This window comes from Patella vulgata, chromosome 3 (assembly GCF_932274485.2).
Source record: "Patella vulgata chromosome 3, xgPatVulg1.2, whole genome shotgun sequence".
NCBI classification, from domain to species: domain Eukaryota; kingdom Metazoa; phylum Mollusca; class Gastropoda; family Patellidae; genus Patella; species Patella vulgata.
In genome coordinates this window covers 27,541,153-27,555,952 of record NC_065881.2, presented here as the reverse complement: position 1 = coordinate 27,555,952, position 14,800 = coordinate 27,541,153, and the positions used below count along the sequence as shown (strand labels likewise).

The following is a 14,800-nucleotide window of genomic DNA, read 5'->3' as shown; positions in this document are numbered from 1 at the left end:
GTACATGTACATAGCACATGTTGGCTGAATTTTTTTGGCAGCACATACATGGAACTCTCTGCGACTACATCTAAGGACTGCTACATCTCTAAGCGGCTGCCAGACAGGATACGCCCACATTTTGCAAGAGATGGATAGAGAACAAGTTAAACAAAAAGCGATTTTTTGTAACATCAAGGGACATAATTCACAAAGAATGCTTTGTGAACTCAGGTCCAGATGTTTACACTATTTGAGTAGAGGGGCGGCCATTTTTCGTCTGATTTTCACAAAATTCGAACTCAACCAACATTACAGTGTAACGGTGATATATTCGAATAGTTTTTTAAATCAGATAATAATTGTGACCTCTTGAGGGATTTCTCGTACAATTAGATCAGGGGACATACATTGTAATTCAGGATGTTACGATCTGATATGCGCAAATATTGAAAGCAGCCAACATCTTTGGGTTATAAACATGCATTTCAAGTTTCATCAAAATTGGATCAAAATTGTGACCTCTAGAGGGCCCACAACCTTGATATACCAGATGTTTACACTATTTGCGTACGGGGATTTTAAAGTAAGTGACATTTTTACATACAAACATTTGTCTACATATAGTAGGGTGCCCCTACATATTATAGTAGGGTGCCCCTACATATAGTAGGGTGTCCCACACAGCCAAATTTAACCTCTAAGAAATTTGGTCATACCTTGAGGTGTTGAATGTCCAAAGACGAATTTCTCATTGACGACGAAACAGGCTCTGGCACACTGGGAGCTCGTGCTCAGAGCAAATATTCACTATATATGGACATGCACGTGGGAAAGGGAAGTTTTGATACTGCTTATTAAAACTAGATTTCTATGGACGTTTTATAGATGACGTTTTCATAGTCTGGACGTACACACTAAACGAATTTTGGATGTTTTTTAACAATCATCATCCATCTGTCAAATTAACGCAAATGTAAGTCATAACAGCACAGATTTTCTTGACATCAATTACTGTTCAAAAGCTCCTTTCACCCAAAACATATATTCTCTGGCATCATAAAATTTCAGATTCTCCGTTTCCATAGGATATGTACTCAGAAAGTCGACTTTCAGTCAGCATGTACACTGGTATTTAGCAAACTAAGATAAAGGGGATACTCCAAACGCAATCTCCGATGTATAAAAAACAAGCCAACAGTGAGGCTGAAATCTCCAAATAAATATATGAAACATATATTAATCGCACATTTATTTTTTTCAAAAACATCAAGCAATCAAACTGATTATCAACTATTCACTAAGTTTCATCACTCTCTATCAGATAGAATCAAATTTATCTTGTCCCAAAGCAACGTCCAATGAAATTGCTTAGCTCTGCTTAGCTTAAGTTTAAAATATTAATCATTGAACTCAGTCAAGACATTCACCTAATGAACATCTACATCAAGTTTAAACATTCTACCTCAATTAAAGCAGAGTTGTTATGTTCTAAAGTCTTGACCAATCAAATTGCTTATCGCTCATTAGCCTAAGCAGAAAATACTCATCATCGAATTTAGTCAAGGTAATGAATCTATTCTCATCATCGCACTTAGAATGTTGGAATTATCTTGAAAAAGAAAAACAGATAGTCATTACCACTGAAAGCATGTAGGCCAAGATATTCTCAACACTTCAATACTAATCTTGATTGGATCAAAAAATATATCAAGATTAGTATTGAAAGTCTCGAGAATATCCCAGAACTGAAAACAAACGAGCACATCAAAATAGCTTACTCCACTTTGCATTGCAAATCATGGCGGCGCCGAAACAAATAATTATCCTCGCAAACAATGATCCAACCAGCGGCTGCCAGGCAGGATATAGACTTGAGGCTCAGTGCAGGGGGTGGGGTCCATCAAATGGGCACAAAACCAGACCCAAATTTTGCGTAGAATACGATGCCGAGAGGTAATCAGTCCGCCGTTGGGGCGTTTTCGAGATATTCGGGGTCAAAGGTCAAATGAGTTCATTTGCACTGAAAGTGAATGCGCAGTCATTCTTGTATTATAAAAGGAAGCTGAAAATGATCGAAAGTAATCACACTTTCAATGAAAATGTAAACTTGCTAAATTCACCTTTATTATTAGTGACCCTGGAGGTCAAAAGGTGAAATTTACCGTTTTTGCACTAGGAAGATTTAAAGCTAAAAAATGTCAACGTAAAATAAAAAAATTAAAGCGAAACCTGTTCTAATTAATAATGGGAACATTTCAAATTTATCTTTAGGTGGTCTTAGCACCGAACTTTTACTTTGGAACGTCGAAAATGATCTTGCATAACAGAACCAACACACTTTGAAACCTGTTTCAAAAATACGTAAAAACTGTCAAATCGAAATCTCTCCGATTTATTTTTACAACGATTGTTATACATAATGATACTAGTTATCTGAAAAACAATTGAATAGTTTCAGTGTTGGACTGCAGCGTGCAGGTCGCATGGATTTCCGAGAATCCCAGTCTAGGAAAACCGACCTTAATCTGTGACGGGAAAACACGCATCTGGCGACAAGATTAAAAGTTTGAAAACTTTTTATGAGTTTTTATGAATTTCGCCGGAACATGGACGCAGATAAAACCGACGAATGCATTGTGTATTGTATATATGTCGTATTGGTAAATGTTAGAGGGGAAAATTTTGACAGGCTTTGTGACGCGGCCTGCAGGCTGGAGTCAAGCCATGGAACTATTTAATTGTTTTTTTCAGACAACTAGTATCATTATGTATATCATTCGTTGTAAAACTAATTCGGAGAGATTTTGATTTAACAGTTTTTACGTATTTTTGAAACAGGCTCGAAGCGTTTTGGTTCTGTTATGCAAGATTATTTACGTCGTTCCAAAGTAAAAGTTTGGTGCTAAGACCACCTAAAGATAAATTTTAAATGTTCCTATTATTAATTAGAACAGATTTCGCTTTAGTTTTTATATTTTACCCCGACATTTATTACTTTAAATCTTCCTAGTGTTGAAACGGAAAATGTGACCTTTTGACCTCTGGGGTCACAAAGAACAAAGGTGAATTTAGCAAGTTTACATTTTTATTGAAAGTGTGATTACTTTCGATCATTTTCAGCTTATTTTCATGATACAAGAATGACCGCGCATTCACTTTCAGTGCAAATGAACCCATTTGACCTTTGACCCCGAATATCTCGAAAACGCCCCAACGGCGAACTGATTAACACTCTGCATCGTATTCTACACAAACTTTTACTCTAGAAAAGTTGGGTCTGGTTTTGTGCCCATTTGATGGACACCCCCCCGTGCTGAGCCTCCAGACTAATACACCCACATTTTGCAAGAGATGGTTAGAGAACAAGCTAATAACAAACGGGATTTTTTGTACAATCAGGGGCAATAATCCAGAAAGTTATGGTCTGAAATGTGCAAATATCAAAAGGGACTGAGATCTTTGGGATATAAAGATATGTTTTAAGTTTCATCAGGTCGACAACCTTCGTATTGCATAGTTTTACACAATTTGCGTACAAATAGCGTCCATTTTGTTGGGCAGTTTCATTTCGATTTTCCCGAAATTCGAATTCAACCTTTATTATGGTGGAATGGTGAAATATTTAAACGGTTTTTAAAATCACCCAAAAAATTTGTGACCTCTAGAGAATCGGTAAGCTAAAGATAGGTTGCCAGGCAACAAAACATACGCCCACAGCAGCTAAATCGTCCGAGCTGTCGACAAGGGTTGTCACATATTTATTCTTTTGTGGGTAATTAGGGGAATTTAATAGACAATTTCATACAGATGACATTATAATTTTCGTCGTTTGAGGGTTCACAAGGTTCTAAAAACTAAAACAAGTGCCGTAACTCTGGAAGTAATCTACAGAAATTGTTGAAATTCGACAGGCTTTTTCATTTTACTAATTCAAATAATGCATATAAATTTCATACAGATCGGATGATAACTTTTGTCGCTCGAATGTTCACAAGGTTCAACAAAGTAAAACAAGGGCCATAAGTCTAGAAGTAATTGATGGATATTGCTGACATTCAATAGGCTTCTTTATTTCACTAATTTAAATGATGCATATGAATTTCATACAGATTAGGTGATAACTTTTGTCGTTCAAGCGTTCACAAGATTCAACAAAGTGAAACAAGAGCCATAACTCCAGATGTAATTAACAGAAATTTGCTGAAACTCAATAGGCTTGTTCGTTTTACTAATTTAAATGATACATATAAATTTCATACAGATTGGATAATAACTTTTGTCGTTAGAGCATTCACAAAGTACAACAAAGTGAAACCAGGGACATAACTCACAGTGTAATTAATGGAAATTGCTGAAATTCAATAGGATTCTTCATTTCACTAATTTAAATGATGCATATCAATTTCAAACAGATCGGATGATAACTTTCTCATTAGAGCGTTCACAAGATTCAACAAAGTGAAACAAGGGCCATAACTCTAGATGTAATTAACGAAAATTGCAGATATTCAATAGGCTTCTTTGTTTTACTAATTTAAATGATGCATATAAATTTCATATAGATCGGTTGATAACTTTTGTCAAGGTGCAAAAAAGTGAAACAAGGGCCATAACTCCAGAAGAAATTAACGGAAGTTCGTGAAATTAAATAGGCTTCTTCATCTCACTAATGCAAACAACATATATCAATTTCAAAACAATCAGATGATAAATGTAATCTGTAGAGTGTTCACAAGACATTGTGGACGGACGGACGGACCGGTGCGACGGCGATATACGACCACATTTCTTTGTGGGCGTATAAAAATGCCATTTTTCGAACAATCAGGGGGCATAATCCAGGAAGTTAAGTTCGGGTATTTTTTTTAAATCAGATTAAAATTGTGACCTCTAGAGGCACCTCAAGCTAAAAACGTGATTTTTTGTACAATCAGGGGCCATAATTCTGGAAGTTACTATCTGATATGCGCGAATATCGAAAGGAACCAAGATCTTTGGGTTATAAACTTATATTTCAAGTTTTATCAAAATCAAAAGAAAGTTGTGACCTCAAGAGGGTCCACAACATTGATATACCATATTATCACCCAATAATACATTCTACAGTAGATATCGCTTGTGTGATATATTTCATAATCTACTCCTTAGGAGATATCGCTTTACATGAATTTGATTGGTTAGTTGAAACGGAACTACTTTTTTTTATTTTCAAAGAACAGTTCATTTATTATAAAAAGTACCTTTTTTTTTATTAAAAATGAACTATTGTTATTCAGTTGACCTTGATGGAAACACTGGGTCAATATAAAGGACTTTGCAATGGTTGAATTGCTGTCAAAAAATGATGTATCACTACGCCTTAATGTTCAGTAAAAGTGAAATCTACAGCAAAGAACTATATTTATCTATTTGTGCATGTAAGAAGGGATTGGGTGATAAATAAAATCTCCTACCAGTCTTTTTTGATATCAAAAAATATCAACACTCGTTGATAAAGTAAAAAAAACTCGGCGGAGCCTCGTTTTTTGTTACTTTATCAACTTGTGTTGATATTTTTAGATATCAAAAAAGACTGGTAGGAGATTCTCTATTTATACCATATTAAATGAAGTTTAAAATGTCATAATTACTGAAAGGTTACTTTTTTTCCTCGACTGACATAAGCCTACTAACGATTTAAGTATATGCGGTTCAGTTCAATTAAACTTAATATGATGAAGACGTCAAACAAATAAAAATAATAATAAAAAAAAAAACGTTTGTCGGTGTGATTTTGATAGCATTCCCCCCCCCCCTTATTTATTTTCTTTTTTTCTTATTGTGTGTGACCTTAAAGGGACATTCGTACATATCTGATCTAAAAATAATTTTATTGAACGAAAGCAACCAATGCAGAACAGAACATCTAAATAAAAAGATAAGTTGCCAGGCAACGAAACATACGCCCACAGCAGTAATATCGTCCGGGCAGTCAACAAGAGTTGTCACATATTTTTACTTCTTTCGGTAATGAAACATTTATAATACACTAAAATCTGATTAAGAGTAACAACTCATGAAGTAATTATCAGAAAACCATTAGCATTTGTTTGGTTTATATAAAGTTCTGCCCCATGCTAACGTTTAGTATACAAAACTTTTAATATCATGGATTTAGCTGTTCAAGTCATAAAAATTCATTGAAAATCAATATACTTGTTCGTCTCAAGTTCTTAAACCCAGTGTATCAATCTGAAGTCAATCGGATGATAACTTTAGCCTCTAGAGCGTAACAAGATTTTTTCAAAGTGATCAAGGGCCATAACTGTGACAGTAATTATGGAAAATCACTGAAAATGAATAGACTTCTTTGTCTCATGACCTTAAACACTGTATAAATTTAAAGTCAATCGGTTATTGACTTTAGCCTCTAGAGCGTCCACAAGATTTTCCAAAGTGATCAAGGGCCATAACTCTGGCAGTAATTATCGTAACACTGTGTATAAATTTAAAGTCAATCGGATATTAACTATGACCTCTAGAGCATCTACAAGATTTTTTTAAGTGATCAAGGGCCATAACTCTGGCAGTAATTATCGGAAATCGCTGAAAATCAATAGGCATCTTCGTCTCATGACCTTAAGCACTGTGTATAAATTTAAAGTCAATCGGATATTAACTTTGGCCTCTAGAGCATCCACAAGATTTTTTGAAGTGATCAAGGGCCATAACTCTGGGAGTAATTATCGAAAATCACTGAAAATGAATAGACTTCTTCGTCTCATGACCTTAAACACTGTGTATAAATTTAAAGTCAATCGGATATTAACATTAGCCTCTAGAGCGTCCACAAGCAATTGTGGACGCCGGACGGAAGGACGGGGCCGACGACAATATACGACCACATTTTTCGTACAAACAGGGGCCATAATCCATGGAGTTTCAATCCGATACATGCCAATATCGAAAGCAACCGAGATCTTTGGGAAATAAACCTATATTTCAAGTTTTGTCAAAATCGGATAAGAATTGTGACCTGTAGAGTGTCCACAAACAAATTGTGGAGGGACAGGGGCGATGACAATATAAGTCCACATGAAAATGTGGGCGTATAAAAATTATCGGAAATCGCTGAAAATCAATAGGATTCTTCGTCTCATGACCTTAAACACTGTGTAGCAATTTAAAGCCAATCGGTTATTAACTTTAGCCTCTAGAGCGGGACAAGATTTTTTAAAGTGATCAAGGGTCATACCTCTGGCAGTAATTATCAGAAATCGCTGAAAATCAAAAGGATTCTTCGTCTCATGGCCTCAAACACTGTGTATAAATTTAAAGTCAATTGAATATTAACTTTAGCCTCTAGACATCGTAACCCAGGTATTTAATCTTGTGTATGTAGCACTAATTTCTTTCACATTCGTTTAATATCAAATCTTTGTTTAAAAATTTGTAAAGATAGGTTGCCAGCCAACGAAACATACGCCCCCACAGCAGCTAAATTTTCAGGGCAGTCAACAAGTGTTGTCGCATATTTTTACTTTTTTGGGTAATGAAACATTTATATTACACTAAAATCTGGTTAAGAGTAACAACTCATGAAGTCATTATCAATCTGAAGTCAATCGGATGATAACTTTAGCCTCTAGAGCGTCACAAGATTTTTCAAAGTGATCAGTAATTATCGAAAATCACTGAAAATGAATAGGATTCTTTGTCTCATGACCTCAAACACTGTGTATAAATTTAAAGTCAATCGGATATTAACTTTAGCCTCTAGAGCATCCACAAGATTTTTTGAAGTGATCAAGGGCCATAACTCTGGCAGTAAGTATCGGAAATTGCTGAAAATCAATAGGCTTCTTCGTCTTATGACCGTAAACACTGTGTATAAATTTAAAGTCAATCGGATATAAACTTTGGCCTCTAGAGCGTCCACAAGATTTATTGAAGTGATCAAGGGCCATAACTCTGGCAGTAATTATCGAAAATCGCTGAAAATGACTAGACTTCTTCGTTTCATGACCTTAAACACTGTGTATAAATTTAAAGTCAATCAGATATTAACTTTAACCTACAAGATTTTTCAAAGTGATCAAGGGCCATAACTCTGGCAGTAATTAACGGAAATTGCTGAAAATCAATAGGCTTCTTCGTCTCATGACCTTAAGCACTGTGTATAAATTTAAACTCAATCGGATATTAACTATGACCTCTAGAGCGTCCACAAGATTTTTTCAAGTGATCAAGGGCCATAACTCTGTCAGTAATTATCGGAAATCGCTGAAAATCAATACGCTTCTTTGTCTCATGACCTTAATCACTGTGTATAAATTAAAAGTCAATCTGATATTAACTTTGACCTCTAGAGCGTTCACAAGATTTTTTGAGGTGATCAAGGGCTATAACTTTTGGCAGTAATTATCGGAAATCGCTGAAAATCAATAGGCTTCTTTGTTTCATGACCTTAAACACTGTATAAATTTAAAGTCAATCGGATATTAACTTTAGCCTCTAGAGGGTCCACAAGCAATAGTGGACTCTGGACCGGTGGACAGACGGGGCGACGACTAGTGCTCCTACAACTAGTCGGATATCCGTAAACCGTTAGAACTGGACGGTTAAACGGTTCGAATTCAACGGTACGGTTATTCGGAGATATCCCCCATTACACAGAGTTGTGTCTGATTATATTCCTCTTTATAACAAACCTTGTATTTGATGTTTGAAAATCTTAGAATGTAACAGTCGTCCTACGATGTCGACTGCTAAAAAATAATACTATTAATAGCACTCGTCGTAGTCATACGGCAAAGTCAACGGACCTTGTTCTGACTTTAGCTATTGTTAATCCAATCTAAATACTTCTCGACATTTCTAACTATATTCTACCTTGTTTATTATTTACTTCAAAACGTAACCACCATTCAAAATATAATCATAAAGGCTAGAAAATGACATTATACTAGATTCGTTTCGACATTCAACACGTTTCATATCTTGTAATTTCTCGCAAGAATTCTACTTTGGTTTTTAGTTAAATTAACCAATCATAAAAATTCTACATGGAAGCGAGGAATTATTTCTTTATTGTCCAATCAATAGACGCCTTCCAATTTACTTTATTCTATTCTTAGTAACATTGTGTAATCGTACTATTACCGCCATCTGTCACGTACGAAGGGAAACAGAGCATTGTTTTGTACATGTATATTATCGTTATATTGAATTAAAAAATGTTTCAAATGAACCAAGTTAACCAGGTAAATAAATAACTACGGCCCTATGATAGTTTAAATTTTCAATAAAGAATTGTATATGTCTGAAAAAATTCCTGAAATTTTTGCGCGTGTAATGCCTTTTAGGCGAGTATAGCGTGGGCACGAGTAATGACTCGCACCTCCTGACAAGGTCTGTTTTATGTTTAAAATTGATACCATACGGTTAATGGTTACTAACCGGTTAATAGCTACGGCTATTCGAATAACAAAAAGTCCTAACCGTAGGAGCACTAGCGACGACAATATACGACCACATGTCAATTTAGGCATATAAAAATCGTTTAAAATCACCAAAAATCATCTAATTTATAATCGTGTCCAGTTTGAAGCTGACTGATTAATTTTGATAATGAGTGTCCAATTTACAAGCATTTAATTTCCTGACCACTGTTAAAAAATTAATTATACATCATTAATCAATTGGGTAATTTATTTTTTAACAGTGATTGAGAAATTAATCACTTGTAAATTGGACAATCAAATGTGGACGCCGGACCGTCAAACTGATGGACGGACAGGGGCGACGACAATATACAACCATATTTCAATGTGGGCGTATAAAAATCAAAATCTGAAAGACATCTTAATGCACAGTAAATTTGATTAAATAAGACCAGTAATCACCTTGACCTAAAACAAACAATATATCAAACCCTAGCCTAAACCCTTAGTAAATAAAATCAACTAGATGTAAGAATCCCTAGCCGTAACCCGGTGATAATGGAACAACCATTTTTTTTTTTAGAAAATCCAATTCTTAGTAGCAAACACACTAATTAGGCCACATTCCATGTGCACAAATTCTCGATGTAAAAACATTTTCATTCCTACAAATCCGGTCTAGAAGATATTTTATCAGTGTTAAGTTAATATAGAGATAATCATTTGCTGCGATTTTCTACAAAACAATTAAAAGATCTTCAATGATATTCTTCTTTGAAATCTGAATTATTTATTGAAAGTAAATTCATAGTGCGCAAAGTCACTGGGCAGAATTCAAAGTCGTTCGGCGCGTCACATGATCATTTTTTTCACAATCGACCAATTACGTTATTGTCTACATTCATGTGTGTTGTTTGTCAACACAAAATGGCGTGCTTTACGAGGAACACATTGCAGTTATAGAATCTATACAAAATAGCGACACTTAACTTGACCCAATTAACTTGTATTGTTCACTTAAGTCAGTGTTAAGAGGAAAGTGCAGAATCCATTACAAAGACAAGGTGGGAGAAATGTGGTGAGGTAGGTTACATGTAAATGGGTTGATTACGAATGATATTATATTGAGATATTAACTAAGTACTATATATACTATTCAAAAAAAGTAGGGGATATTTGATTTTGGGGGCATAATACTAAAATATGCAAATGACTACGAAAAAAGTCACTATAGAACCTACATGTAACAGACGAAACATTTCCAGTTACATGTGACGCCCAAACGCATCAATAGCTACCGCATGGAATGCAGGTGATGCTTGGGATCATCATGGGGGTCCAACCCAAGATTTGCACGACTCTGACTTTGAATGTTACAGTCATTGTGGCATTGAATTCCAGGGTGGAAACATCAGTTTAATTGTTTTAGTGACCAGAAAACCAATTTTGATATGCGTCGGCTTACCCAAAATGAAAGGTTACGTGCCCTTGGCATGCTACAGATCGGCACAACACAGGCGGTTGTGGCGCGGACGATGAATGTTTCTCAGTCTGTCATAAGCAGGCTATGGTCCAGATACCGTGATACACAATCTGTACAGGACAGACCACGCTCAGGTCGACCAAGGGCGACAACTCAAGCCCAGGATCGATTTATCCGTACCTTGGCCTTGAGAAATCGTGTCATCACAGCAAATCAGATCAGCGCTCGTCTTCAAACAGACACTGGTGTGAGAGTGAGTGGCCAGACGATTCGGAATCGACTGCATAGGGGTCACCTTCGCGCCCGACGTCCTCGCGTGATCCCTTGTTTGAGAGATCATCACATTCAGGCAAGACGTCGTTGGTGTAGGGATCGTCAACACTGGGATAATCGACGCTGGAGCAATGTGATGTTTTCAGATGAGTCAAGGTTCACTGTTGATTTTTGGACAGACGTAGGAGGGTGTGGCGTCGTCGAAACGAGCGCTTCCAAGACGTTAACGTCATCAGACATGATCGATTTGGGGGTGGTTCTGTTATGGTGTGGGGAGGCATCACTGTTGCTGGAAGAACGGCTTTACATGTTGTTGCAGGGCGTGTTACAGGCCAGTACTACCGGGACAACATCTTGGCAGTCCATGTTGTGCCGTTCGCACGACGTCATGGCCGCCGTTTCATCTTCCAGGATGACAACGCAAGATGTCACAGGGCCAGGATCGTTACAGGTTACCTCCAACAACAGAACATCACCACATTACCTTGGCCAGCACTGAGTCCCGACCTCTCCCCCATCGAGCATGTCTGGGACATGCTTGGACAGAGGTTACGTCAACGTCAACAACGTCCTGCCAATGTCCAAGAACTTGCTGCTGCGTTGCAACAGGAATGGGACAATCTGGACCAAAATGACCTTAGACGTCTCATTAGGAGTATGCCACGTCGGATCAATGCTTGTTTGGCAAACAGAGGAGGATTTACCCGTTACTGACTTGGTTGTGATGCTGTGGTAACTTTGCTGTTTGACCCCGGGTATCATTTTACCCTTATAATGGTCAGTCTGTGCCTTACTTAGTCTAACGATCATTTGGAATAAATCGATGAATGTGAACTTCATTTCATTTTGTCATTTGTTTCTTCGTCAGTTTCATTAGGTGACTTTAATAACACTTAAAAATCAAATATCCCCTACTTTTTTTGAATAGTATATGTCATGTCTACTTTCAGATCTTTGTGGACATCCTTTAAGATGATCAATAAATCAATAAGAGGAAAGTAAAGACTTTATGTCCACAAAAGAGAACCATTTTAGAACAGTTATCATCCTATATCTCTGAAAATGACAAAACTGACTTGTCCAGTTGCCGGTTGTGAATGGGAATCCCAGGACCTGGGGGCAGCATTTGCCAGCGCTTTAACTGCCGCCCTTCAGATCCACGAGAAGAATGCCCACCCAACTCTAACTACAGTACCACCCACGAAGCTCAAGTTAGAGTCGCTGTAAATTGGTACAGGATGCGAACCAGATCAGTGGTCTGCTTTTCAACGACAATGATACCGACCGCCTTGTTCTATTGTTGTGATAGTGACCTAAGAACAGACATAATGAGAGATATTCAGGGTGATGTTTCAAAAATGTCAGAGAGCGAACTTTCAATGCTATAAAGAGACTAGCTGTTAAAGAAGAGAGCACGCTTGTACATAGACTAAAGATAAATCGTATGGTACAGTCCCCTGCAACTGGAATACGAACATATCTCGCTTCATTACGGGGTCAGACGGCCTTATGCCAATACAAAGCCATGTGCAAAGAGCCAGGGTGTGCGCATGTTTTCGACTACAGTGAGGAGATTATAAAAGACAATTTGATAAGGGGCATCGTTTAATATCAAATCTTTGTTTAAAAAGTTGTAAAAACTGTTTAAAATCACCATAAATCGTTTAATTTGTACTTCTGTTCAGTTTAAAGATGACCATTCAATTTTGATAATGAGTGTCCAATTTACAAGTGTTTAATTTCTCAATCATTGTTAAAAAATAAACAACCCAATTGATTAATGATGTATAAAGATTAATTTTTGAACAGTGATCAGGAAATTAAATACTTGTAAATTGGACACTCATTATCAAAATTAATCGGTCAGCTTTAAACTGGACATGTGTACAAATTAGATGATTTTTGGTGATTTTAAACAATTTCTACGAATTTTTAAACAAAGATTTGATATTAAACGAATGTGAAAGAAATTAGTGCTAGATACACAAGATTAAATGATACCTGGGTTACAGTGGTTACAGTCAAACAAACAACCTGCTAAGAAATGTTGGGCATGTGGTGGCCCATTACACGGTTTGAGAAATGACCGTAAAACAAGAGCTAAACATTGTGAGGCGTGGACATTCACATATGTAAAATGTGCTGGTAGAGGCCACTTAACGTCATGTTGCAGCAAATGTGTCAATTGTAGTGCATGGGGTCACCGTGATTCATCATCCAGGAACTGTCCACACAATAAGAACAATAAGCATCAAAACAACAGACCATGTGACAATTCAGGTTCGCACAAAGACAAGAATGTCAATGTCGTCGGTTATGTGTATGATCAGTTATGTACTGTGTCTGAAGATAGCCAATCAGATAATATACAAACATTACATCGTCTCCAACACCATGTGTTTGAGGGCCAATGGATTGAACGCCCTTCACAGCCACATCCAATGATTATGGTGACAGTCACACCAGTTCCTCAGGACCACACATCGTTTGGGTACCCTATGAATGACACTTCAAAACTGAAATCTGTGAACATGGCTATGGTAGCTGATACAGGGTGTCAAAGTTCGATAATACCTTTACAGTATGTCAATAACCTTGGAATCACAAAGCAAGACCTTCTTCCAGTAAAACTTACCATGCGCGGAGCCATCAAAGAAGATCTAGGTGTGATTGGAGCTATTGCTATTGATGTTAGAACCACCAATGCGTTACCTCCCAAATCCACTCCGCTACTATGCTATGTCTCAGAAACAATGAATAAGGCTTTTCTCTGCAGAGAAGCTCTTGCCTCACTGGGAATGATCCACCCAGAATTTCCTATATGCAACGTAAATTCTTCTGAGATTGCTACCTCCCGCCATATTCCTGTTGATGTACCATGCTCCTGTCCAAGACGGCAAAATGAGCCCCCACTGCGGCCAACAGAGCTTCCACCTGGGCTAGAGGCCACAGACGAGAATGTTGACAACCTGAAGAAGTGGTTGCTTGAGTACTATGGATCAACTGTATTCAATGTTTGTGAGCATCAACCATTGCCGCTTACGTCTTGTGACCCACTTCAACTTCACATTGACCCTGATTCTAAACCGATTGCAGTTCATAAACCAGCGTTAGTACCTATCCACTGGCAAGAAAAGGTGCACGCTGACCTTGAGAGAGACGTCCACATTGGTGTGCTCGAGCGAGTGAGTCCCACCACACCTACAACTTGGTGCTCAAGGATGGTGGTCACGAGTAAAGCTGACGGCACCCCCAGAAGAACTGTTGACTTTCAACCTCTCAACTGTTGTTCTGTCTGTCAAACACACCATGTGCCCAGCCCATTTCATCTTGCTGATAAAGTTCCACAAAATACAAAGAAAACGGTGACAGATGCATGGAACGGATACCATTCTGTGCCTATACATGAGGAGGATCGGCACTTCACCACCTTCATCACGCCAAGGGGTCGATATCGCTACAAAGTCGCTCCTCAGGGATTTCTAGCCAGTGGTGATGCCTATACTCAGCGATTCGATGGTATCATCTCCAATTTCGACAACAAGGTTAAATGTGTTGATGATACCTGTATGTGGGCAGACTCTGTTAAGGCTGCTTTTTTCCAGACATGTGAGTGGCTTGACATGTATGCAAGAAATGG

At 37.5% G+C, this 14,800-nt stretch overlaps 1 protein-coding gene across 1 annotated transcript in view; it reads right to left on the bottom strand.

Annotated features, from left to right (window-relative positions):
- Positions 1 to 14,800, bottom strand: part of LOC126816900 (leucine zipper putative tumor suppressor 2 homolog) — a 58,606-nt gene that overhangs the window by 21,300 nt on the left and 22,506 nt on the right. The window lies entirely within an intron of this gene.